We start from the raw sequence: 24,276 nt of genomic DNA, 5'->3' as shown, positions 1-24,276 counted from the left end.
CTGGGCCTGAAATCTTATGTCCACACGAACCCCGTATAAACATACACATAGGTCCGGATGGATCTCCTGAGACTTTTGCTAAGAGAGAAAAGTCCATCCCAAAGGTTACGTAAGGTACTTGTGATTCCCTTTAGAAAATGGTCTGAAAGCGACAAACCACAGACACGCAGAGCCGGTCAGTGGTGCCAGGAGTCAGGAGCTCCGGGAGGAGGTGGCAGGGAGGGGGGCGGCCACCAGAGGGCGCCAGGAGGGGCCCCGCGGCGACAGAAACGTCCGGCTCAGGCTGGCAAGGGCCTTCGCATCCACACTGCACTCCTGTCTGCCCTAGTTTTTCAAAATGTCAAGAGGAGTGGACACAGGGTCTCACTCGTACGCATGTGAATCCACACTGGCCTTTAAAAACAGCAAAGGACAGTCATGTTGATTCCTAACTCACATAAAACAGTCATTTCCAGGTGGACCAGAGACGAAAATGTGACAAGTTTTCTCATTCCGCGATCTTCCTGCGTTTCTTCTTCCTTCTTTCCCCCTTGTTTTGGATTGAGTTTTAAGGATCCATTTAACGTCCACCATGGACGTGTTAGTGATGCGTCCTTTTATTGGTTTCGTGGTCGAGCTAGGGTTACAGAGCTATCTTGTGGATTTAGCACAGCCTACTTTCAAATAGACTCAGAGTTTCCAACTTTCCCACGTTATACTCCCACTTCCTTCCTCCCACCTTCTGCTGTTACCATCAGACATGATGCTACACGGGATGCTCTAAATATCACAATATATTGTTACTTACATTTCAGGTCAAATATCTTCTTAAGCTACTTAAATGGGATAAATGGACTTATGTTTTTCTTACTTTTATCATTTCTGACCTCTTAACTTATTTGTGTATACTTATATTTCCATCTAGTATCATATTCCTCCTGCCTAAAATGAACATGTGTCTTATGTTCTTGCTGAAATAATCTCTTCATTTTAAAGGTAACAGTTGTGAATTCAAAAGAGAAAAATATTTTTAAACACGCTGTTCAAAGAAATCCAAAAACATGATTATTTTTCCTGCTACAGACTGAGCCTCATCTGGTCCTTAACACCACAAACAAATGACTGCAGAGGACGTGATAAGAAAGGACCAGGTCAGAAGGCAGAAGGAGGTGACATCAAAATGGAAACTTTTAGCCACAGAAGATTCTGTGCTGACGTGAGCAGTGGTGTTCACTGACTGACGAAGTTCTGACACTTAAGTTCACAAACTCATCCTAGAAAAAGTGCTACACACCTCATTGCTGAATATCACCACGGTAACCTTCCAAGTCCTCCCCTTGGGAAGCTGTGCACTGACGCCAGTGCCTAGTCCACCCTTCAAAGCCATTTTGGAACTCTTTTTCTGGAATGGCCATCAGAGCTATTGTCATATTACACTTGATGTCCCGAATGTCATTAAAATGTCTTCCTTTCAATATTTCCTTTGTCTTCGGGTAAAGAAAGAAGTCATTGGGGGCCAGATCAGGTGAGTAGGGAGGGTGTTCCAATACAGTTATTTGTTTACTGGCTAAAAACTCCCGCACAGACAGTGCCGTGTGAGATGGTGCATTGTCATGATGCAAGAGCCATGAATTGTTGGTGAAAAGTTCATGTCGTCTAACTTTTTCATGCAGCCTTTCCAGCACTTCCAAATAGTAAACTTGGTTAACTGTTTGTTGTCCAGTTGGTACAAATTCATAACGAATAATCCCTCTGATATCAAAAAAGGTTAGCAACATCGTTGCAACAGGTTCGCAAACTTAATTGTCAGACCTGGTACGATCAGGCCTATTACACAACACAGGGAAACAGCTGGAGCGTCACTAAGACATGCAAGACAATTAGACCAGGGATCACACTGCCATCCTGCCATCAAACCGTGCGGTTGGCACAGTGTCAGCCTCAGAGTGCGGTCGCCTGCCTCTGAGCAGAACCTTGGACGGTATGTCCAGTGCCTATTCTTCCTCATAGCAAAGCAGGAGCAAGCGCAGCAGGCACGTCACACAGCGCTGTGTGACGTCTGTGCGGCCCGCCCCCACCCGCACAGCCAAGCCCTGCAGGGAGCATAAGGATTCATCCTAAACAGAACAGCTCACCTCAGGAACAATGGGGAGGAGGGGGATTCAGTCAGGAAGGTCCCTTTCAGCGGAATCGGTCCCAGAACTTTGATCCCCACTCTGAGTCAGGAATCTAGTGCAGTGGGGCAGGAACTGCCACCTACAGAGCTTTTTAACAAGGTGCAACTCAGAAAAGGGGCCACCTCTCCAGCCCACCACACACCAGCTCTACCCACGTGGCACCCAGAGCTCAGCCACCATTCCCACCTGGTCTGCTGAGCAGCAGGTGACCCCCAGCACCTGGGCGGCATGGAGAGAGCCCATGTGTCCATGACAAGGCAGTGGCCACCAGCAGGCCAACCCCTCTGCCCTACAGAATCTCACTAATGATGGGCCAGGGACAGGCGAGGAGAACCCTGGGGACTCAAAAATACTGAGAGGTGACTTGTAAATTCAGTAAGTGACAACACTTCCGTCAGGAGCAGATGGGACCCAATACACAGGCGGGTACACTGGTGACAGGCGGCGCTGCCGGGCTCCGCAGCTCACAGAGCTTTTCCGCATGTGTGATTTTACTGAGACAAACTGGACAGATGAGCACCTCGCCGTCACCACTTCCCCAGTGAGTCCCAAGCCAAGTGTCGTCACTCAGCAGGACTCGGTGGCCTGTGCATGGGATTCCCCTCTGTCTCTTACACGCCCAGAAGTGGGAGGCTGCAGAGCGTCCCTGGATCAGAACTGGGCTGCCCAGCTTCCTGCCCCCCCCCATTCTCGGGCACCCACCCTCCCTCTCTCCCTGCCACTGGCTGGGCTCCAAGGTGTGCCTGCCTTGCAAGAAGGGCACCCCCCAGGGATCCAGCTTCACTGAGGGGCTGGGAGACTCAGCTGCGTCCCCAAGGGACTTCATTATTCTGAGTTAACAAAGGGAAGACTGTGCAGAGGGTGAAACGACGTGTGAACACAGACACGTCTGAGTCCTGGCGACACTGGCAGAACTGCGCCAGTGACGTGACCGCACGTGAACACAATTACAGAAGCCCAGCAGCACCCGTTTAACATTTCTCAAACCCCCGCTGTGGACCAAGCTGCACGCTAAGCCTGGGGAAGCAAATGAGCAGCACACGACCTGCTCCTTCAGGAGTCCCACCTGCCACGGAGATGCACAACCAGCCACACCACCACCGTCCTGCGCGTGCACCACGGAGCCACACGCAAGGGGCTGCAGACGCAGAGGAGGGGCCCCCACCTGTTCGTCGTTCCAAACTGCAGCCGCCCCCAAAAAGCCATCCGAATAAAACTTAAACCAGAAAGCTGAAAAATAAAACTGCCCATTTACTCAGGTCGGGGCACAGGACCACCGAGGGCTCTGAGACATGAGGTCCCCTCATCGCCGCCCCTCACAGGGTCACGCGTGTGCTGTCAGCCACCACGGAAGCGTAGGGGTTCCTGGTCCTCACAGCCCAGCAGCCTCCTCCTCAGTGTTAGAACACTCCCGACAGTCGGTCTTAAACAAGAACGCTTACTCGCCGATGCCCTCCCCACTGCTGTTTGTCCTCCTAGGAGACAATGGCCTAACTCACACAATGCACACAGTAGGCCTTCAACAAAGGCAAGTCACAACATCCAAATTATAAAGTGCCAAAAATCTATGATAGTTAAAACGATTAATTTCACTACTTATGACAGAATTGGAAATTAAAACTAAAATATTTGCCTTTGGGATAAAAAATTAAAATCAGTGTTGATAAGAAGCGGAGTTGGCGGGAATGTAAATTTGCAGCAGTTTCTGGAAGGCCATTGCGATTGCATTTCTAAGAATTTACTGGAAGAAAATATTTAAACACTTTATCAGGAATACATTATATATTCTAGAATATTCATTTCAGGTTTTTAATACTGAACATATCAGAAATATCTAAATGTCTAATGATTTTCGATTTATTGATTCAATTTTGGCACATCCATAGTAAGACTTAATAGTAAGTCTTTAGGGTATATAATTTCAGAATTTTTACCCATATAAATGAGTATACTCAAGTTTTAAATTAGCTTGATATAGTTATCTCACTGGTGGAATTGGGGGTTAACGTTTTTTTAAATTTTTTTCTCTAATAATATTACTTGTTCTATTAAAAATATAAGTTTATTTTTTTAACACTATTTTTACTTTTAAAAGGGAATCCTGGAGCAAAACCATCTAGCAAACGACATCACTGCTCTGCCCAGTGGTGGACAAAGCTCAGCGATAAACGTAAGATGGGAAGGAAGACGCCACAGGGGTTCGCTCAGCCACTCAGGGGCCTCTTTTCTTTCTGCGCAGGACAAGGCAGCAAACAATTTCTGCTACGGGTTATACTGCACTTTCCCACGTAAATCCGAAAGCGTTTTCAATTCATTGTTCAACAAAACATTCCCATAATTTGGCATTAGTTTGTAAAAACAATTGTAAAGAAAAATAAGAACGGTGGAATTATATAAAAATTATCAATTTTGTTAAGATGCTTCGTGGTATCTCCACAAGCTTGTTTTGTTGTGCTTGGGTTTTTGTTTTTTTGTTTGTTTTGTTTCCTAAGGGTAGAAGATATAGAAGCCTCTGGGCTAAATGTTTATAATTCTAGAATTTAAAACCTATTATTTTTGTAAATTTACTGAGCTCTCATTTATCACTTGAACAAGTGGATTATTCTCGTAGAAATAAAGCAGTAAAGAAATAAACAGTCCATCCTTAACAAACACAGATTAAGTAGAACATAATAAAAAAAATTTTAATTGTCTTTAAGTCTGGAATGTGTTTAATGTATTTATCCACTCAGTCTGATGATTTTAAAAAGTTTCTTATTCAGTGATAACACTAATCTCTTTTCTCTTAATCAAGATAAAAATATGCTTATCTTTTAATTTGACTATAAAAAATGCAACATCAGATGAAAATATTCCAAAACATAAGAAAATTATGGACCAATATCCCTCATGAACATAGATGAAAAGTTTCAAAAAATTAATAAAACAAATTCATCAATATAAAAAACATAATATATTACAACTAAGAGAGGTTTATCCTGGGAAAACATAACTCATTCAACATTTAAAAAAATAATAATAAGTTTAATTCACCATATTCATTGTTTTAAAAAGGAAAAAAAACTGTGCAATATTTTTAGTACTTGTAGGAAAGTCATTTTAAAAATTTAATGTCCATTCAATATGAAGACACTCAGCAAACACAGAACAGAAACCAATGCCTACACGTGGGAAGGGATGGTGACCAAAAGCCTCAAAGGTGGAAGTCTCAAGGTGTTCCACTTTATCATCTGGACCCAAAGAAGAGTCTTGGCTCTCACCACATCTACCCAGCATGTAAGAAGTCATGGCTCATGCAGTCAGAAAGGAAAAAGAAGTAACACGAAGCAAAGGAATAAAACTCTCTCCTTGCAGACGACGTGATTGCCAATATAGCAAATCCCAAAGAAGCCATCCAAAAGCTAAGCTCATGGGTGTGAGTTTAGCAAGATGACAGGATACAGGTAAACCTACAAGTATCAATCATATTCTTGTATATTAGCTATGAATAGTTGGAAATTAATCTTTAAAAATAAAAGTATCATGAACAGTAAAAAGAAAAAATACTTAAAATACTTAGGTATAAACACTCCAAGGTATGTTTAGGATCTCTAGACTGTAAACTGCAAACCAGTGATGAAAGAAATAAAAAAAATTTAAATTAATGAAAAGATGTATTATGCTTATGGATTGGAAGATTCAATATTCTTAACATGCTAGTTCTCCCCAAATTTATCTATAGATTCAAGGTAACCCCAACCAAAATCTCAAGACTGTTTCATAGATAGTCATAAAGTGATTCTAAAATTTACGTGGAAAAACACATTAACTTTGAAAAGAACAAATGTGCAGGACTGACATTAGCGAATCTCCAGACTTACCATGAAGTCAGGTAGTCAAGGCCAGTCTATGGTATTGATGATAAAAAGACAGGAACATAGGAAAATGGAACAGAATAAAGTCCAGAAAGAGAACTCTACAATATAGTCAAATCACTGACAAAGATGCAACTGCAACTGAATAGAGAAAAAATGGTCTTTAAAACAAATACTGCAGGAACAATTGGATGTCCATATGCAAGAAAATCTACAGAAAAATTACCTGAAAATAGATCTTAGATATACACATAAAATGAAAAAATAAAACTGCTAGAAGAATACATAGGAGAAGAATCTTTGAGACCTTGGGTTAAGAAAAAATTTTAAGACATGACACCAAAAGCACAAAACACAAAAGAAAAACAAAACTGGATTATACCAAAAGTAAAACGTTTCCTGTTAAAGACACTAAAGAGAATGAAGAAACAAGCCACAGACCACCAGAAACTATTTGCAAATCATATTTGTGACCAAAGACTTATATCCAAATACATTTAAAAAAAACAACTCAACAAGAAAACAATCCAATAAATTGAGCAAAAGATCTAAACAGATCCTTCCCCCAAAGATTATATATGAATGGCAAATAAGGAAATGAAAAGATACTCAGCATCCTAGTCATTAAGAGAACGCAAATTAAAATAAAACAAGATACCAAAACATTAGAACAGCTGTTTTTCTTTTTCTTTTTTTAACACTGACAATACCAAGGGTTAGCAAGCATGTGGAGGCACTAGAATTCACAGACACTGTTAGTGGGAATACAACATAATATAGGCAACTTTGAAAAACACTTCAGCAGTTTCTTATATAATTAAACTTACACTAATCATATGGCCCAATAAACCCTCACCTAGGTATTAGCCAAAGAGTAATGCAAAGTCATGTTCATACAAAAATCTATACATGATGTTATGAGATTTATTCATAATTACCAGGAACTGGAAACAGCCCAACTGTCCAGCTGTCCAGTGGATAAACCAGCGTGTCCGATACACGATAGAAAACTGACGTTAAAAAGGATCCAACTCTTGACTCACACAGAAACACGAATGACTCTCAAATGTGTGTGGCTAAGTCAGCCACAAAAGGCTCATATTTTCTGATTCCATTTATACAATATTCTTTAAAAAGCCAAACTACGGGAACAGAAAGCTAATCAGCAGTTGCCAGAGCTGGGCGTGGGGAAGGGTTCACTATAGGGCTACACAGGCGGCTACACAGGGAGTTTGGGGTGATGGGACCATTTTGCACCATTGCTGTAGTGGGAGATTCACAACTGTACGTGTCAACCCGCAGAGAGTAAATTTTGCTGTTTGTGAACTAAACGACACCAGCGAGGCTATGGGATGACAATGGGGGGACCAGACATGGAATTCATACTATTTTAACAAGTAGAAAGAACTGCTAAAACTTAATTCCACACAGTTTTGCCTATTCTTTCTCACCAGCAACTGTTGGAGACGGTAGAGCCCGCTACCTGGCTGCAAAGTGAAACGTGAGTCCACACGTGACGTGCGCCTCCCTCCGAGACGATTTCTCTCACCAGGCATGACTTGTCCCACCGGTGGGATGCCTCCCCACCTGGGGGGTCACTTTCTAAGGTCACAATTCTTAACAGAAATCACAGGTACCACCTTGAGTAGCTAACAGAACTCTGCTGAGCCTCTCCTGCCTGACAAAGCTTAAGAGGAAAATCCAAAGTCTGAACGAGATATGAACAGATCGGAGCTGTAGACAGAACGGGGTTCCTCTGAGCATGCAGACGCCCTGAGTCTGAGCTTTCCCCGCCTCTGTGCCCACTGAACACAGCGCAGGACACTGTGTCCTGTGACAGTGTGGGCACAGGACACACAGAAGTTCCAGGGCTCGTGGAGCCGGACCTAACATCTCTCCATACACCAGGCAGACAGAGGACCCCGTGACGGGGCCCAGCTACACGGCCGAAGGCGACTTCTGGGTGCCTGGGGGCTGTGGCGTCCGCGCTGGACCAGCCGATCGAGTGAGGCTGACTGTCGCCCCAGGGAGGCCAGGCACGTGCAGCTTGCCGAGCGCCTGATGGAACAGGCAGAAGCCTCTCCCGCTTGACCTCTGAGTGTGGGCATGGCCACCGCCCTGGGGCTGGGGTGCACTGTCGGCCCCGCAGCTCTCAGGCCTTGGCGGGAACGCCCCCCAGTTTCCTGACCTTCAGTCTGCACAGAGCAGAGCATGGCCCAGTTCCTCACGGCAACTCTCTTTATTTGTGTGTCTCCTGTGGGTTCTGTTTCTCTGGAGAAGCCTGACTTACAGATTTCCTATACCTTGCTTACTCATTCAAAAGCAGAAAATGTTTACCAGACTAGCACATACAGGAAAGATCAGTCTATTCCAAAGGAAGGAGCTCTGGACACAGGACTGGACTTTCTCCCTGCACAGGCCCAAGGGCGTGCACCTGGACATGGCATGGGAAGCCCCTGCTTTGGCTGCATTGGTGTGGTCTTCTTCCTGTTGTGCTGCTGGACCTGAGTATACAGGTGAGTCTGAAGGTGAAAGTCCCCATCGTACACACACTGTTGGCGTAAGATCTTAAAGAACTAGGAACATTCTTTTGACTTACATAGCCCACCGACGTGTTTGAGAAGGAGAAAGCATCTCATTCTGAACTGAGAAGTATGGCTAGTTCCCTATAAACATGTGGAACCCATAGTTGCAACACCAATAAAATCTATTTCTGCTGAAGATAAAAAAAATCAGATATAATTGAATTTTGAAATGTGGTCCATTCACGTTAACGTTGTACTGTGGTCCAAGAATTCAGCTGGTAAAAAATGATGATAGATCTGAGAGTATGTAAAACTCTGTCATAAAGAAACATACAATATTCCAATGTTAAAATAGTCACAAGATGCAATATTCTGCAAGTGCAGCATCAACACCCAACCTGAACATCCCAATTCTCCCAGGTACAGCCAGCCAGACTCGCCGACATGACTCACAGGTTTTTAAGCCAGCAACTAAAACCAGTAACAATGGCAAACATTAATAGCAAAGAATTGGCCTGCCCAGGTGTCATCTGTAAATTATTAAGTGTCTGGGGTTCAACAACTTGCCCATAGAAACAACTGATTAATTGACTACTAGATGTCTTCCTAACAGGCCTGCATCTGTTTCTTTATTTGTTCAAACATTACAGAGCACTTACTATGAGCCAAGTTTTTTGCCAGATGACAGGACCCTAAAAATGATGAATATTGAACTATTTCTATGGGGCTGTGGGAAGGACCAGTAGCAGGTATATTAAAAAATAATGTGAAAATCATTTCACGTTATATGTCGTTCACATCCTGCTGTACGCCTCAGCCTTCCACAGTGCTGTGTGTCAATTACTTCTCAATAAAAGTGGGAACAAATGATGCAAGCACTGTGATGGAAGTGAGAAGAAGTAAAGACTCAAAACATTAGTAGGTATTTATGGGCAAGCATTTCAAGAATTAAAATTAGTAACGACAGTTAAAGGATCGTATAACAACATTTTTAAAAGCAAATGGAAGGACGAGTTATCACTTACATGATAAAGTGCGTCCAGCTCAGCAGCAGGTATTTCCCACCTGCTTCCTTTCCTCCATATCAGGACTATGCAGAACACAGAGTTTTCCTCACTTATCTGCATTTGCCAGGAGCGGGCCTGAGGGCAGGTGCCTGCCAGCAGCTGTGTAGTTACTAAGTGGCAGAGCCAACTTCTCCCCAGGGACGAGCTACACCTTACGTTCGCTTGCTGCAGCACATCGTGTCAGCTGTTTGAGTTCATTTCCATCACAGGCACATCTAGGAACTGATAGATCAGGAAAGAATAGTGGAAAGGATATAGGATCCACGCAATGACCACGACACAGGGGGTTTCGTTCAAGCACCAAGCACGACCCCTGCCACCTGCAGGTACAATTTGTAAAAGCTGAGCGACCTGCACATGTACACATCACCGACCCACGGCCTACACCGACACTCCACAGGGGCTCTGCTCAGTGACAATGCTTGTCACCACCGTCTGTGACGCAGCTGACACAGTTCTAAAGCCGGCTAGGATTTCCAGGGTTTCCTTCCTTGTCTTTTTATCCAGCTGTGTGATAATTATCATGGATACATGTGGGCAAATGAAGACAGATAGATCTAGAAACAGGTGTTTCCAGTGAGAGCTGAGCAAACAGCAAACTCTGAACCTTTCATAAATAAAAGCAACCTGTAGAGACAGAATAACTTACAGGGCATTAAAGTGTGAGGTCCTGAGAAAGCACCCCATTTCTGAATGTGTCAGGAGGGGAATACCCACACGCGAGCAGAAGCTCAGCACTGTGGCTGGACAGGTTTGGCCTGGAGTCAGGCCAGGCCCAGCAAACATGTCCCACCCTGGTGAGCAGCCGTTCTCACAGGGGAGCCGGAAGCCATGTTTCTCAACAGACTAAGTGAGCGGTCACCCTCTCAGAAGCTCAGTAACTGGTCTGCACAGCAGCTACTAAATCTATCGCCAGTGCCAGGCTGTGCAGTGCAGAGGCTCAGAGTTCGCTCAACCAGACCTTTGACCTTAGAAGCACCCAACCTCGGAGAAAGAGTCAAGAGCGCAGATCATTCTGAGACACAACCATCAACCCGCGAGGGTGATGCAGGGTACTCTGCGAAGGTGTGAAGACATTATGAGTTTTCTTGAAGGAAATGCACTCTCACTGCAGTATGAAGAGTAGTGGATTTCATCCAGGAAGACAGGTGTGGGGAGAGGTTGGCGGCATCCAGGCTGAAGACAGACCAGGAGCCAAGGGCAGAGGTGGAAATGGGAAGGCCAGGTGTGTGAGTCTGTGCTGAGGGTCACTGCAGGTCTGCACGCCTGGGAGGATGTGAGGGGAACCGTGCATTAAAAAGGTGGTCGGGTACCCGCGAGTGGCCACCCGCGGAGATAGTCATCAAGGGGGTCCACACCAGTGTTCCCAGGGCCGAACTGGTGCGCAGGAAGTCTGGAACCCGGCCACTGGGTGGCAGACCGTTAGATCTGAGGGTATAAGTAAAGATACCTGCCACATTTCGAGCATGCACCCCTGGAATAATACCGGAGCCTTTAGCCAAACATGATGTGGGAATCCATTAGATGAGCCATTCAGTGAGGAAAGCAATTTCTGACAGGTGAGTGTGAGAGCTTAGGGAAGTGGGTGTGAAAGCTGGAGGTGTTCAGACAGGTCTGGAGCTTGGCACGGAGGGCGTCACCACAAGACGACATGTGAATTCAGGAGAAGACACCCTCATGAAGGGAAAGCATGCAGAAATTGCCAGACGCCCTGGAAGGAACTTCAGGAATGTTTATGTTTAAGGAACAGGAACAGGACAAACTATTAAACATGTGGCATATCAGGTAAGTAAGACCGAACTGAGGACCACATAGCCCAAGCAGAGGAACAGCAGACACGGAAGCTAAGACTTTGCCTGGGCTTCACAAGTCTCAGCCGTTAGTCTCTGTCTGAGTAGTACAGCCTTAGACTGAACTTCTGTGCCTTGATTTCCTCACCTGTAAAATGGGAATAAAAATACAACCAAACACGAGGCTGTCAAGAAAATTAAACTAATGACAAAAATGCTTAGAACAGTGCCTGCCACATAGTAAGTATCTCCTATTTTATCATTATAGTTTCATTTTACAGATGATGAAACAGGCAAGGGATCAAAACACTGGTAACTGAAGCCAGCGAGTGCCAAGGAGGGGAGATGCACAGAAGTGTCAGGAGCTGAAATGATAGTTAAGAAAAGCAGGTTTGTCACGAAAGAGTTCACTTACTGCCATCAGGGAACCACCTGCACACGTGCTCAGAGAACACCCCAGACTTCAGGAGGTTGGGGGGAGAAGAGCGCCAGCTGTGTAAATGTAAGTCCCCAGCGCCCTTTCAGGAAACTGAAAACCCGTCAACTGTCCTGCGTTCCAAGAAAAGCGTGTCCGCAACTGGTGTTTCTACCGTAGCATCACATGCAGGCACTGAAATGAACAGTTTATGCGTTTGTCTACCTCTCAAAAAACTTTGAGAAAGGGACAATGTCTTTATATAAATATGAAACAAATACCAAAATAAGGTTTGGACACAGTTTAGACTCACATAATACATCAAGACGAAAGCAAGGTTATCTCCATAGAGAAATGGACAACATGAATATATGTACTGTCCTCTGTTCAGAAATCACATTTTATTAGCTTTACTTGCCCGACTAAACCAGACTTTCAGTGTCTTTATTGTATCGAGAGCTTTAGCAACAGAAATTCCTAAGATCCCCTTGGAAGAAACCCACATGGCAGAGCAATTTTTGTCCAGGATGACACAGTGGTGTGTGATTCCACAGGCTTGAACATCATTATATTCTGGGGTGTTCTAACGAGGACTGCATGCTGTTGAAACGCCAGGACAGAACTGCGAAACAAGTCTCCTGCCAACCCAGACCAAGGACCCAGCTGCCACGATCTGCTGGAGCACAACTCAGTGGTTCCTGTTTTAATTGGCTTGAAAGCCTTTTGCTGTTTTGAGATGAAGGGTGATTTGGCTAATTAACAGCCTTGTGCATCCTTTCTCGTTCTCTAGCTGGAGATGAAAATGACTCATACTGGTTAGTTTGAAAGAAGTGAAAGGAAACTCATGTCTACTACAAACTTTACCAAAATGAAATGATAAGAGTTGACACATGTTTCTTGTGCAGGGAGGGGAGGTTGGATTTCTGTGTAAATGATGTTATATGGAAACGTGGCAGGGATATCCACTGAGCACATAGCATGCTAAGTGCTTTGGTCATGATGTAGGACGTAGGCCAGAGGCCCAAGCAGCTCACCATGAACTTGAGCAGGACTAGACCAGCAGCTGTAAAACCGGGAGCATTAAAGCACATTCATGTACCTGACCGTCCCATTACTGCCCAGGGCTTTCCCAGTAACGTCCAGGTTGGTCTGCCCTCTGTCCGTTCAGTCCCGCTCTGTGTGTCGCTGACAGGGCCGTTCCTGAAGCACACACCGTGCGCTGCTCCTCAACGTGAAAACTAACTCCCTCTGCCGCCAGCAGAAAATGGAACTCCCCTTCTCATGGCATAGGGAGCCCTCTGTGACCTGGCGGCTGGCCACCTCGCCACTGCCATTTCCTGGCCATAACAAATGAGGTATGTGTGCAGGTGCATATATAATATATAATATGCAAGGTATGCATTATACAAAATATATATTATATCAAATGTAAAATAGACATTATATCAAATATATGTATATGACATATATGTCAAATATATAATGTGTTTTAGATAAGACATGTATAGAGCATGTTCTATATAAAATGGAATTACAAATAGCATATGTATTAATTATGCATATTTATATGAATAATGTAATTACCTATATACATGGAGACAGAAATGTAGATATAATGTATTTATAGGTAATATGTATAAAACTAGGATATATATATATCCAGATTAACCCCAGAAGAGTAAGGTTGGTTTAACACTCAAAAACCAGTTGATTTAATTCAGCAAAATGATAAACTGAAAAAGATCCCATGATCATGTGGTCTTTTTCAGTGAAAGTACAAAACCATTGAGAGGGCCGGACACCCACGTACTCAGATCTCAGCCAACGAAGAACACAAGCGAGTGTCCTCGGTGAGAGCTGGCCCCGCTGCCCCAGGTCATGGGGACAGGACAGGCTTGCCCCCAGGGGCAGAAACAGGCAGGCTGGGCTCTCACCACTGCTCTCAATGTCCTGCAACTGCTGAATGGGGATGGAATAGAAACATCCAGACTGGAAAGGATGGAGTTCCACTTGTATCTGCAGACGTGTAAGCCCAGTGGAGTCCACACACAGAAAACTGCGGGAACCAGAGAGCGAGTGGAGCGAGCCGCAGAAGCCAGGCCAGAGCATGAATCCGCGGGGCTTCCACGCGGCTGCGATGAGCAGGTGGCATTTGCTCACTCAGAACATGGCCAGGCGTCATAACATCCAAAACGGAGATGTTAGGAGAGAAATCCAACACAAACATGGGAGATAATCACACAGAAAACTGAGACTCTGCTGAGAGAAATCAAAACCCACCTAAGAGCAAAGACACACACGGCCAGAAGCCCAAATGTCCTTCAGAGGCTAGTTCTCCCCAGCTGGTCTGTAGCGTCCACATACCCCACAGAAACCTCAACAGGACTTTAAATCCATATTGACAGACCCATTCTAAGGTGCCCGTGGAAACGCAAAGGACCTGGAATTGCCACAGCGCTTTCGAGGATGGAGCCTGAGGCTGTAGGAGCAAGGCTACCTGATTCCTGATTTCGTCACGAAGCTGCCTTAGTGATGTCAGCGTGATAGTGGCTCGAAGACGGAACCAAGAGGGGGACCCAGTAATGGCCCCCACACGTGGAAGCCTGACCTCTGACAAAGGGGCAATGGTATGTTTGTGGGGAAAACCAGTCTTTTGTACAAATGCAACCAGAACAATTGGATAATCGTACACCAAGAAAGCCTATGCCGTGTGCCTGTCACAAAAATTCAGAATGTGTCACAGACCTAAATATAAACGCAAATAGTATAAAACCCCTGCACAATATCATCCATCACCTTTAGCTTACGTACAAACACAAAATCCAGACAAGTTAAAAGGTGATAAGATATACTGGACCTCACAAAATTTAAAACGTCCGTTCTTCAAAAAGATAGCATTAAGAGAATGGAAAGATAAATTGGGGAAAATACTAATAAACATATCTGATTAGAACTTGTACCTAGAATATACAAAGAATTCTCAACACCCAACATTAAGAAAATAAATAATTGAATTTTTAAAAAGAGGGTAAAAGATTTAAACAGGCACTTTACCAAAAATAATATACATGTAGGGGTGGCAAATAAACACACTAAAACATGCTCAAATACTTAGTCATCAGGAAAACGCAAATAAAACCATCACATGGTGGGAGGATGCTAAGCTCTGCCTTGCTCTAAAAAGAGCCCGCTTTCCGGCATAACCAGCAGGACAGGCACGAGGCCCACACACGCCCGGCTCTGGGGGCTCAGCCCAGCAGGCTCCGGCCGGTTCACTCTCACTGTGTGAGACACTCCTGACAGGGCCGGGCACTGCTATGGTAGTTGACTGCACTGGCTCACTTTCGAATGTGGAATGTTTCTTATCCTCCATAAGTCCCCGTGGCAACACCTCCCAATGAAATGGAAAGACAATTGGCCTGGGCATCCAAAAAATAAGGTTTCTCATCCTCCTACCAAAACCACTTCTCTCACTTCAGAGACGCGACTTCACTATGGCAGAGCCCGTTTCGTCCTTCCGTCTGCGAGTCATTCCCTCGCAGGTCAGCACTGAGGACGCGCCAGGTGGCGGGTGCTGGTCGTCACAGCCAACCAAGGCGCCGTCCAGCGCCGGACAGAGGCCTCCCTTGGGCGTCCCACTCATGACACGGGCGTCCCACTCATGACACGCGCCTCCCTAGGCCACCACAGTAAGACTCGCTGGGAAGGATGTCAGAACTACCGCGGTCACTTCTCCAAACACATCCCACCGCTTCCCTCCTTCTCAGAAGGCCGGTTGCAAGCCCTGCAGTTCATGAGCCCTGGTCCCTGTACCCTCGTTCACACGCCTGCCTCCCCAGCACACCTGGCCGTTCTTCGCAAGACTGGAAGGAGATGACACATTACTACGTACTTTGAAAATATAAAAAGCATCATAAAATGCGTGATTATTAACACCTCCAAAGTAAAGTCGTAAAGACACTATGAGTTGTAGGTTCCAGACCCCCTGTAGGCTGCACCCCACTGAGCACACACCTCTAGCTGCAGCCTGACCACCAAGTTTCCCAGGACAGCTTCTGGAAGGCCGTGTGTCACCACCTGTTCACCCTGAACCCACAGGTAGTGCAGGGCTTGTCGCCACCGAGCTCCCAAACTGTCCCACTTCCAGAGCCCAAGACCAATGCACAGAGCTCTCCACTTGCCTTGTCCAAAGCCGCCAAAGCTCTGACCGCCAGCCTCACCGTCCGCCCTGCTGGGGGGAACAACCTCTGCTGCGTTCCATCTGCTCCCTGGGGCTTTCCTATGTGTCTCCATCCGAGCCCAGGATGAGGACTCGTGTCTGCCCTCCTGAACCTCACACCCGTGGCCCGTCCACTGTGCACATCCCGGGTCCTCCGTGGGCTCCTCAAACCAAACGCCTTGGCCCCTCCCATGAGCTGTGCATGCTGGTCGAAGGCCTCCCCCACCCGCCCAGCTCCCTCTTAGGTTTCCCTGCACCACCCAGGACGGCGGCTTCCATTGGCCACACCTGTGGCTCTTAGAGGACGGCCCTGAGATGCTTGAGCCACTCTGCCACCCAGGTGAAGGCACTCAGACCTGCCTGGGAGAGGGCCAACCCCCATCACCCACGCAGCTGGCCGCCTGAGTCAGCGAGCCCTGAGGCTTCCTCCCAGAAAGCACTGCAGGACCCGTCCCTGGGGCTGCACCCTGCAGGGCTCCCCTCCTGACCTGCTCCCCCACTCCCTCCTCAGTCTCCTCTGCCAGCGTTTCCTCCTCCATAAATCATGAACCCTTCCCTCCGACTCTGCTTCTGGAGAACGAAGCTCAAGATGTCCTGTGATCAGACCTGCCACCCCCTGCTTGTAGTTGTGGTTTGTGACATGCAGTTGTCCCTTTATCCGAGCTAGAAACTGAGGGTTGGCGTGAGGTGCCTCCATCCGGGTTATTGAAAACATTCCTAACTGGTTCCCACGACCCCAGCCTCCAGTCCTGCAGCCACCCCTGCAGTGAAAATGGCTGTCGCTGAACCGCGTCCCTCTGAATACGAGCGATGCACCCACCCCTCTTGGCCCGACCCCACGTCCGCCCCTGTATCCTGCACCAAGCGTCCCCTCAGTGTGGTCTCCGACAGTGAGCAAACTGACAGGATCCAAACCTTCTCACTTCCTAGGAAGGTGGGGTTGCTGTAAAGGTAAACAAGTCACAATAAATCCAACAGGAGCTGTTATTGGTAAAAATACAGGGCATCATGGGAACTCCCAGTAAGAGACATAATGAAGTCTGCCTGTGGAGAAAGCTCCTTGGAAGACACGTGTAGAGAAATCGGAAGGATGAGCAGAAGTCAGGCTGCACAGGGGTGTGTGACGAGCCCTGGAGGGGACGAGGACGTGCTGAGCTAGGGTAAGACCAGCGCTCTGATTGCCTGCCTTCTTCCCAGGACTCGCCTCAGCTTCCACTATGTTTCTAATCTCACTGAATCCTCACAGTTGCTGAGGGTTATTATTGCTCCCCTTTTAGATGATGACATTCAGCGAGTTTCTTCACCTCGAAAACCTTCCCAAGATCACAAAACAAATAAAAGGCAGAGCCGGGATCTCAACCACTTCTGTCCGCTGCTCACTCCTGCTCTCCTGTAACAAGGAAGTCTCTAAAATTCCCAGAATACACCACGCTCTCGCTGGCTGTCCCGTTATGCAGACGGCCACCCTTGCGCCAAAATACAGCCAGAAAGGTTCAGTTCGTTCCCATGCTCCTGTGAAACACCCAGTGCCTGCGTTACAACGTCACAGAGAAAGAGGCTGCACTTCAGGAGGAGAGATCGGCTGCAGCAACGGGCTGGGATGCTGACCTGCGGGGCGAAAGGGGTCCCAGGTCTCTGGGGACAAAGAGACAAAGGAGCCACCCAGGAATGTAGGTCCCACATGCCAGTAGGTCACACCTAGTCATCAGGATAGAACTCGCGCTTTGCTGAAACACAAATGGCTGACAGGCCCAGGCCGTAGCGAGATTCCCGTCAATGAAGACGAACAGAATCCACGTGGTAATTGGCTGAGCTGAGAGATCCATCCATGTCCCTCCAGAAGTGAGTCATCAACCCCCATGCTCACTCCCTGATGAGTCAGTTAACCACTTCACTCTCTGCCAGTCCAGAGGGGGCACCAGGATGAGATACAAAAGGTGCAAAATCCCATCAACCTTTGTATCACTCTTGGGCTCCAAACAGTGTCATATACACATCAGTGAAAATAATTCTTGAGGTAGCATCACTTTTCAGAAGCTAAGAAAAACAGTTCATCTTCTCTCCGCATACATTTCCGGTCCAGTGTTTTAAGTACAGCAATAGAATAGAGCCAGGGTCTCCAGTAAGATATGAGCTGCGTTTACAGTGTCACTGGTTTTCATGAGGTTATATTTAAAAGTGTGAAATGTACTCAGAGCTTAAACTCAACATCAGATTTCTCAGGCTCAGGAATGGACTCTAGCCAGAACAATTTAAATGGCAATTAAAAATTATTTAGTGTATCTTAATACAATCAATATCATCTTTCACTGAAGTTTTCCTGATGATTTTGCTGAACAGTGAGAAAAAGTTCTTTACTACACCTGAAAACACTGATAAATACAGCTTATAAATAGGAAAGAAATCGAATTAGGATAAGAAATATAGGGAGATAGTTATAAAGAATTATGAGCATCAGCCACACTCTATTAAAAGAGGTAGGAAAATATTAAATGGTCTTGTTAGTCAATTTGAATTTTTATTTAAAATGTATCTATTTCTGAAATGGAGTTTATATCTTAAATGGTTATTTAAAATGTGGTCTCTAAGACTCAAAATTGTGTTTTTATGCTCATATTCTTCCCTAGCCATTAAGCCTCTCCGTTACTAACAGGCTGGCACTGGAGCTAGTATTTCAAAGTTGCTGTTACAGAAGAAAATAGATTGAGCTGACAGAGCCACGTTAGCTCCAAATCTGTGCGTTTCAAAACTATCAGGACTGGCAGCTCCAGCCACGTCTTTGCTCCAAGTCTGAGGGTAAAGGACGAAAATAGCAAAGTCACATCAGTTGGAATCCATAGGACCTTGTTTTCAAATGTTCAAATAAAGAGCTGACTTTCAAACCGGCAGTTGCATCCACACGCAGGAGTCACATCACGTGTGCTCCTGGTCAGATACAGCAGTTATTAGCTGTGGAATCCTGACTCAGTTGCCCCTTGGCTCCCGTTTCCTCGTGCATAAAATGGGGTGCCTTTGCAGACACTGCTAGTCATTTCTCAATGTCAAGTCCCCCTTCTTTTAAAGTAATAGACCTAATTTTCAGCTGACTCTGTGGTCACTTGGGGAGAAAACAAACCCACATTTCTCAGACTCCCCTCCCCGTTGGTGTGGTCACGTCAGTTCTAGCACCTGGGGTATAAGCGAAGTGACCACACAGTGTTCACACAGCACCTTCCCTGTGAGAGCCAAGGGAATGCCCTTCTCCACCCCTCCCCTCTTTTGTGGGCTGCGATGCAGACATTGTGCCCTGGCCTGGAGCGCCCACCCTGGACCTGGACTGTGAGGATGGCGTGGGAGCAGACGTCACACCTACTAAACCATGGGCCCCAGTGCTGCCAAGCACACCCTCCCAGCCCCGCTGTCTGTGTCAGTGAGGACAAGCCCCGAGCCTGAGGCAGGCGAGGCATGCGTCCTGCTCACATTACCTTTCCATCTCGCGCAGCAAAAGGCTGAGCTGTGTGTTGACCTGAATCCGAGGCCGGAGCTGATGGAGTCGTCAGCCCGGTAGAGCAGGACCATCAGAGGCAGGGAAAGATGGTGACGTGTGCGCCAGCTCTAAAGTCTTCTTCCCAGAAATGGCAGTTACTCCCGCTCGTATTTAATAGGCAGGGACAAGTCTTAGGGCCACATCTGACATCAAGGGCACGAGGAAGAATAAGGCAACCCTCTGCCTGGAAGCAGAAGAATCAGAATTCTCAATGAAGAGCAATTAAGTGGGGAAAACTCCTATGTGTTTAAGCCACTGTTACTCTGTTCCTTCCCCACATAATCCTCATGAAAATGCTCTCACATGGCGCTGGTTGCAGAGAGCGAAGGAATGCCCATCACAGAGTTGGACATCTGGGGAGTCACCGCGTCACCGTTTCCATCAGCTGAGAGCTGCAGCTAAATCCCCTTTGTCATTACTCTTCAAAAGTTCTTCACTATTCTTGGAACTTTATTCTTCACAAGAATTTTAGGATCAGCTTGTTAAAAGTTTCTGAAAATTCTTTTGGAGCTTCCATTGCACTTTCTTTGAATTTTTAAGTAAATTTGAGAAAATCTACATCTTTGCATACTGACCCTCCCCGGGCATGAATTTGTACCAGGCACCAGGAAGGACTATTCTAAGGACTTCCTTTGTTCTAATCCATTTAGTTTTACAAATAACCAGGAGGCAAATACCATTGTATCCCATTTATGGTTGAGAACAGGAACTTGATCCGAGTCTGAGGAACACAGAGATGAAAAGACAAGATTACAGGTCTTAAGGAGCTTCGAGGTTCACAGAAAACAAAACATGGAAGCCGACAATGTCCGCGAGAGACATAGACATGGGAAGTACGAACATGGTGAGAGAAGCAGAACAGAGTTCTGGGAGAGCCACAGCGTGGGTCACACGGGTTAAAGACAGGAATGCAACATCGATGGACGTCATGATCAAAAACACGGACTCGGGAGAAAGTTCTATGTGGAATGGGCACTGCAAGTGCTTGTTATTTTTGGAGCACAGGAGACAAAGGGGACGTGATGGGAGAGGAGTGTTCATATGTGTAGATCACATATTAAATTAAAAGGCTTACATATCTATAAGGAAAAAAGGCAAGGCAAAAAATATGCACATGTAAATCGCATGGAGGAAAACCCCACTCGCCGATAAACATACCATTGACTTCCCTAAGGGTGAGAGGTTTTAAATAAAACCGCAAGGAGCGGCTCACATCAGCTCTGTGCTTTGGCAAGGCGCTGAGCCACGGGACAGCACGGTGGGGCTGGTGGAACCACTCAGGAGAGCGCCTGCTCCGCCTAGGGGAGCTGGAGATAACGGTATCCACAACCTGGAAACTGTTCCTGAGTGCGCGTGGGAGAACCATGTCCCATTTACACACGACAACATGTGTAAATATGGTTAAGACATCATCTGTAGGGGTCTGGATAGTGTAAACGGCCAACTATCCCTTAGTAGAATAAATAAACAAACTGCAATTTACTCATTTTGGATACATACTAGTTAAGGTAAATTAGTTACACCTACATGTATGACCGTGATAAAACAGCAAACTGCAAAAAGATGCATGTGGCAGGATATAATTTCTGTACATTTTAAACCATGTACATGTTTTTTTTAAGTATAAAACATTCAGTGAGTGTGATATACACAATTCACATAGTCTTATCCTTTGTTGAGGGAGGGAGAAAAATTGGAAGAGTGAGGCTTCACCTCTGTTTATTTCTAAATAAAATTCTTGAAGTACATATTGCAAATTTCAATATCTGTTAAATCTGGGTCATAGGTACATGGAGGCAATTATTTTATAAATTTTTGTACTTTTACATTATTTGGTGCATTTTGGTTTATACTGTAATGTGCTATTGATGGTCATTGTTAAGATTTTAGAAGCAACAGAAATACCCCCCCCCAAAAAAAAAAGGAAAGTGAAGGAAAAAAGAGAAATGCGCGCAGTGGGCCAGTGCACACGTGTTTCTCAGCCTTGGCAGACACAGTGAGGAAAACAACGCTGTAGACACTACAACAACACAACGTGCACAATAAGATGTGGGGATGTGACTTTTTTCCTTGACAAAACAGAGAACATGATATTCTAATCTGTTAGGAAGAGATTTATGTATTTTTTTCCCTTGTTGCAAAAGGAAAAGTTAGTTTAAAAGTAAAAACAGAAAATGAGATGGTTCAGAAACACCACTGATTAAACTTTATCTTGTCACACTTTTAACACGTTTCGGGACAGACAGTTTGATGCATGGAATATCCACCCCAATCATAAGCGAGGCCACAGGAGGAACATCTTATGTCTCATGCTATTTTACTGTAGCAGGCAGCCTTTTCCTGGAAGACAGCCCCTCACTTTCCACCCTGAGGATTTCAGCCGACGGCCCAGATCACCACGGGGTGACAGCACATGACAGGCAAACAGCTGCGCTGCCACGTGGGTGTCTGACCCACCAGGTCCATGTGTCTCTACATCTTCCAGGAACTAAGGGGAAAAGGAAGATTACGTCTTGCCTTGAATCGTTCCAGGAAAGAGCATCTACAGTGGCGCTCGAAATTATTAACGCTAACGTCTCCACTGTTTGTGGGACAACGGTTACTTCCAGAAACTTAAATCATGGTGCAGGAGGGGAACACAGGTGACTGTGTCCTAGTCCTTTAAATGACTCTCTGGCTCAAGTAATAGCTCAGTTTCAGTCACAGACAACAAGGGGACAGATACACGGGAGGCAAGAGAAAGGTGTAACTTTAGAGATAGAATCACTTTGGTCTTCGAAATATAGGTTGATGGGTGTGACACGTGACACAGGTTTCTCCCCAGCTGCATATTGAGCTGAATTCTCCCCCAAGGGGGACAAGGTGCAGAGCCATGGGAGCAGGGACCATGAGGGTGCCGCTGGCCTTGCCCTTCAAACGGAAGCTAAACAACACCGCTGGGTTCTTGATGAGTTCACCCCCATCTGAGAGCTTGACTGAGGTGAACCACTTGGAAAATAGCACTTTCCTCAGATGGGCTGTGGTTTCTAACGGAGCCCTCTAAGACGACTTGTGACAATCCTCTGCCCTCCCGGCTAGCTTGCTACAACAGGTGACAAGAGCCAGACTGACCTGTGGCTACTCCTTTAAACCCCATCTAAACTTAGCAGTCCCCTCTTCACACACAACAGGGCACAAATTACTGTTAGGTAGAAATGAAACTGACCTGATAAACTCACTCATGCTAAATACCAGTCTTCATCTCAAAATACTAGTGTTTCCCGTCCACATGTAAAGCACCCATCACCCAGAGGCGCCTGCTGTACACGGTGGTGGGAAGGGAGGATGGTTTCTAGTACACGTATCTTCCAAAGCCTCAAATCTCACTAAAAAGACAATTCTCATGAAGCTTGGGCTCACCCAGAGCAATAAATACAGTCAGCTCCAGGCTCACGAGTAAAGGAAGACTCGTCACCAAAAATGATTCCCTCGCAATGGTGGAATTTCAAGTCTTTTTTCCCTAAATTTTAAAATTATGAAATACTTAAAAAAACCAAAGTCTTAGAAATGCAATAACATCACCTTCTACTCACTAACAAGTTGTATCAGAGCCTACACTATTGTAAGAGATTATTTTTTAAGAAATAAGTGATTGCAGATGAGATCAAATATGACCGTGTCCCACCTACTGATTCCTATCTCCTGTCCTCCCGCCTTCTAGATGTAACCACTGTTCTCATCTGAAGGTTTATCATCCCCTAGATTATTGGTGCACCGTTACTACACATATTCTTGGAAAACAAGATTGCTTCACATATTTAAACACTCGCACATGCTTATGTATCAAAGAACGCACAGAATCTGGCAACTCCCATTATTGTTCAAAATTATGACAATCCATTAGCTCCAGTGAATGTATTTTAACTACTGTCTTATATTTTATCGATGAATAGACACTAATTTCTTTTCTGCCCATCCTCCAGCTATGGGCATTTAGGTTCTAGGCAACACCTTCTTATTCGGAACAAAAATATTCCTGTACTTGCCCCCTTGAATACACATAAAGGGTTTTCCTAGAGTCGACACCAAGAAAAAGAGGTAGCCAGTTATAGAGGTTTCACATTTCTGAGTTTGTTACAGATTGAAATATTATTTTTCAAACCACTTACATATATTATCCTCTTATCAGCAGCAAATGCTCTACAATCTTATCAACAGGGACTGCCAGATTTTATAATTACTGGAAATCACTCAGATGTGTAAAAATGCCGAGTTATTGCTTTAATTTGTATTTCCCTGATTACTGGTGAGACTGAGCAGATTTTCATGGGTTTTGGCCACTGAGTCGTATACTGCACGACCTTCTTCTTACAGCTTTTGCACATTACTCCATTGTGAATGATGCTTTCATTGTCTTGAGATAGTCTTTCTATAATAAACCCTGTGCCCATATGTACGACAAGTATCTTCTCACAGTCTTTGGCTTGGTTTTTAACTTTGTTTATAATACAGTAAATGTTGCCGAGATGAATGATTCTATATATAAAAAGAAATTTAGATTCCCATCTTAGAATATGCACATAACAAACACCAGATGAAATATGGGGGGAAGAAACTTTCAAAGTTTTTGTGGAAAATGTAGAAGAATGTCTTTGTGAAGTTGAAATACAAAGAATGCATAAAACAAAAAGGAAATGGCTCATAAACTTGCCTGTCAGTACCTAGCACTCTTAAAGAAAGACCCT

The 24,276-nt window shown here is 45.4% G+C and overlaps 1 protein-coding gene across 8 annotated transcripts in view; it reads right to left on the bottom strand.

Annotated features, from left to right (window-relative positions):
- MMP16 (matrix metallopeptidase 16) overlaps window positions 1-24,276 on the bottom strand; it is a 605,275-nt gene that overhangs the window by 348,813 nt on the left and 232,186 nt on the right. The window contains exon 9 of one of the 8 annotated variants that reach the window (XM_074318989.1): window positions 19,491-19,736. The exons of the other annotated variants lie outside the window; for them this stretch is intronic. The gene's annotated coding sequence lies outside the window, so the exon portion shown is untranslated. The remainder of the gene's footprint in view (window positions 1-19,490; window positions 19,737-24,276) is intronic. 8 annotated transcript variants of the gene reach the window in all.

The sequence above is a fragment of the Rhinolophus sinicus genome, linkage group LG14 (genome assembly GCF_036562045.2).
Source record: "Rhinolophus sinicus isolate RSC01 linkage group LG14, ASM3656204v1, whole genome shotgun sequence".
Lineage (NCBI taxonomy): Eukaryota > Metazoa > Chordata > Mammalia > Chiroptera > Rhinolophidae > Rhinolophus > Rhinolophus sinicus.
Note: the sequence above shows the minus strand (reverse complement) of the source record. Positions and strands in the feature narration are given on the sequence as shown.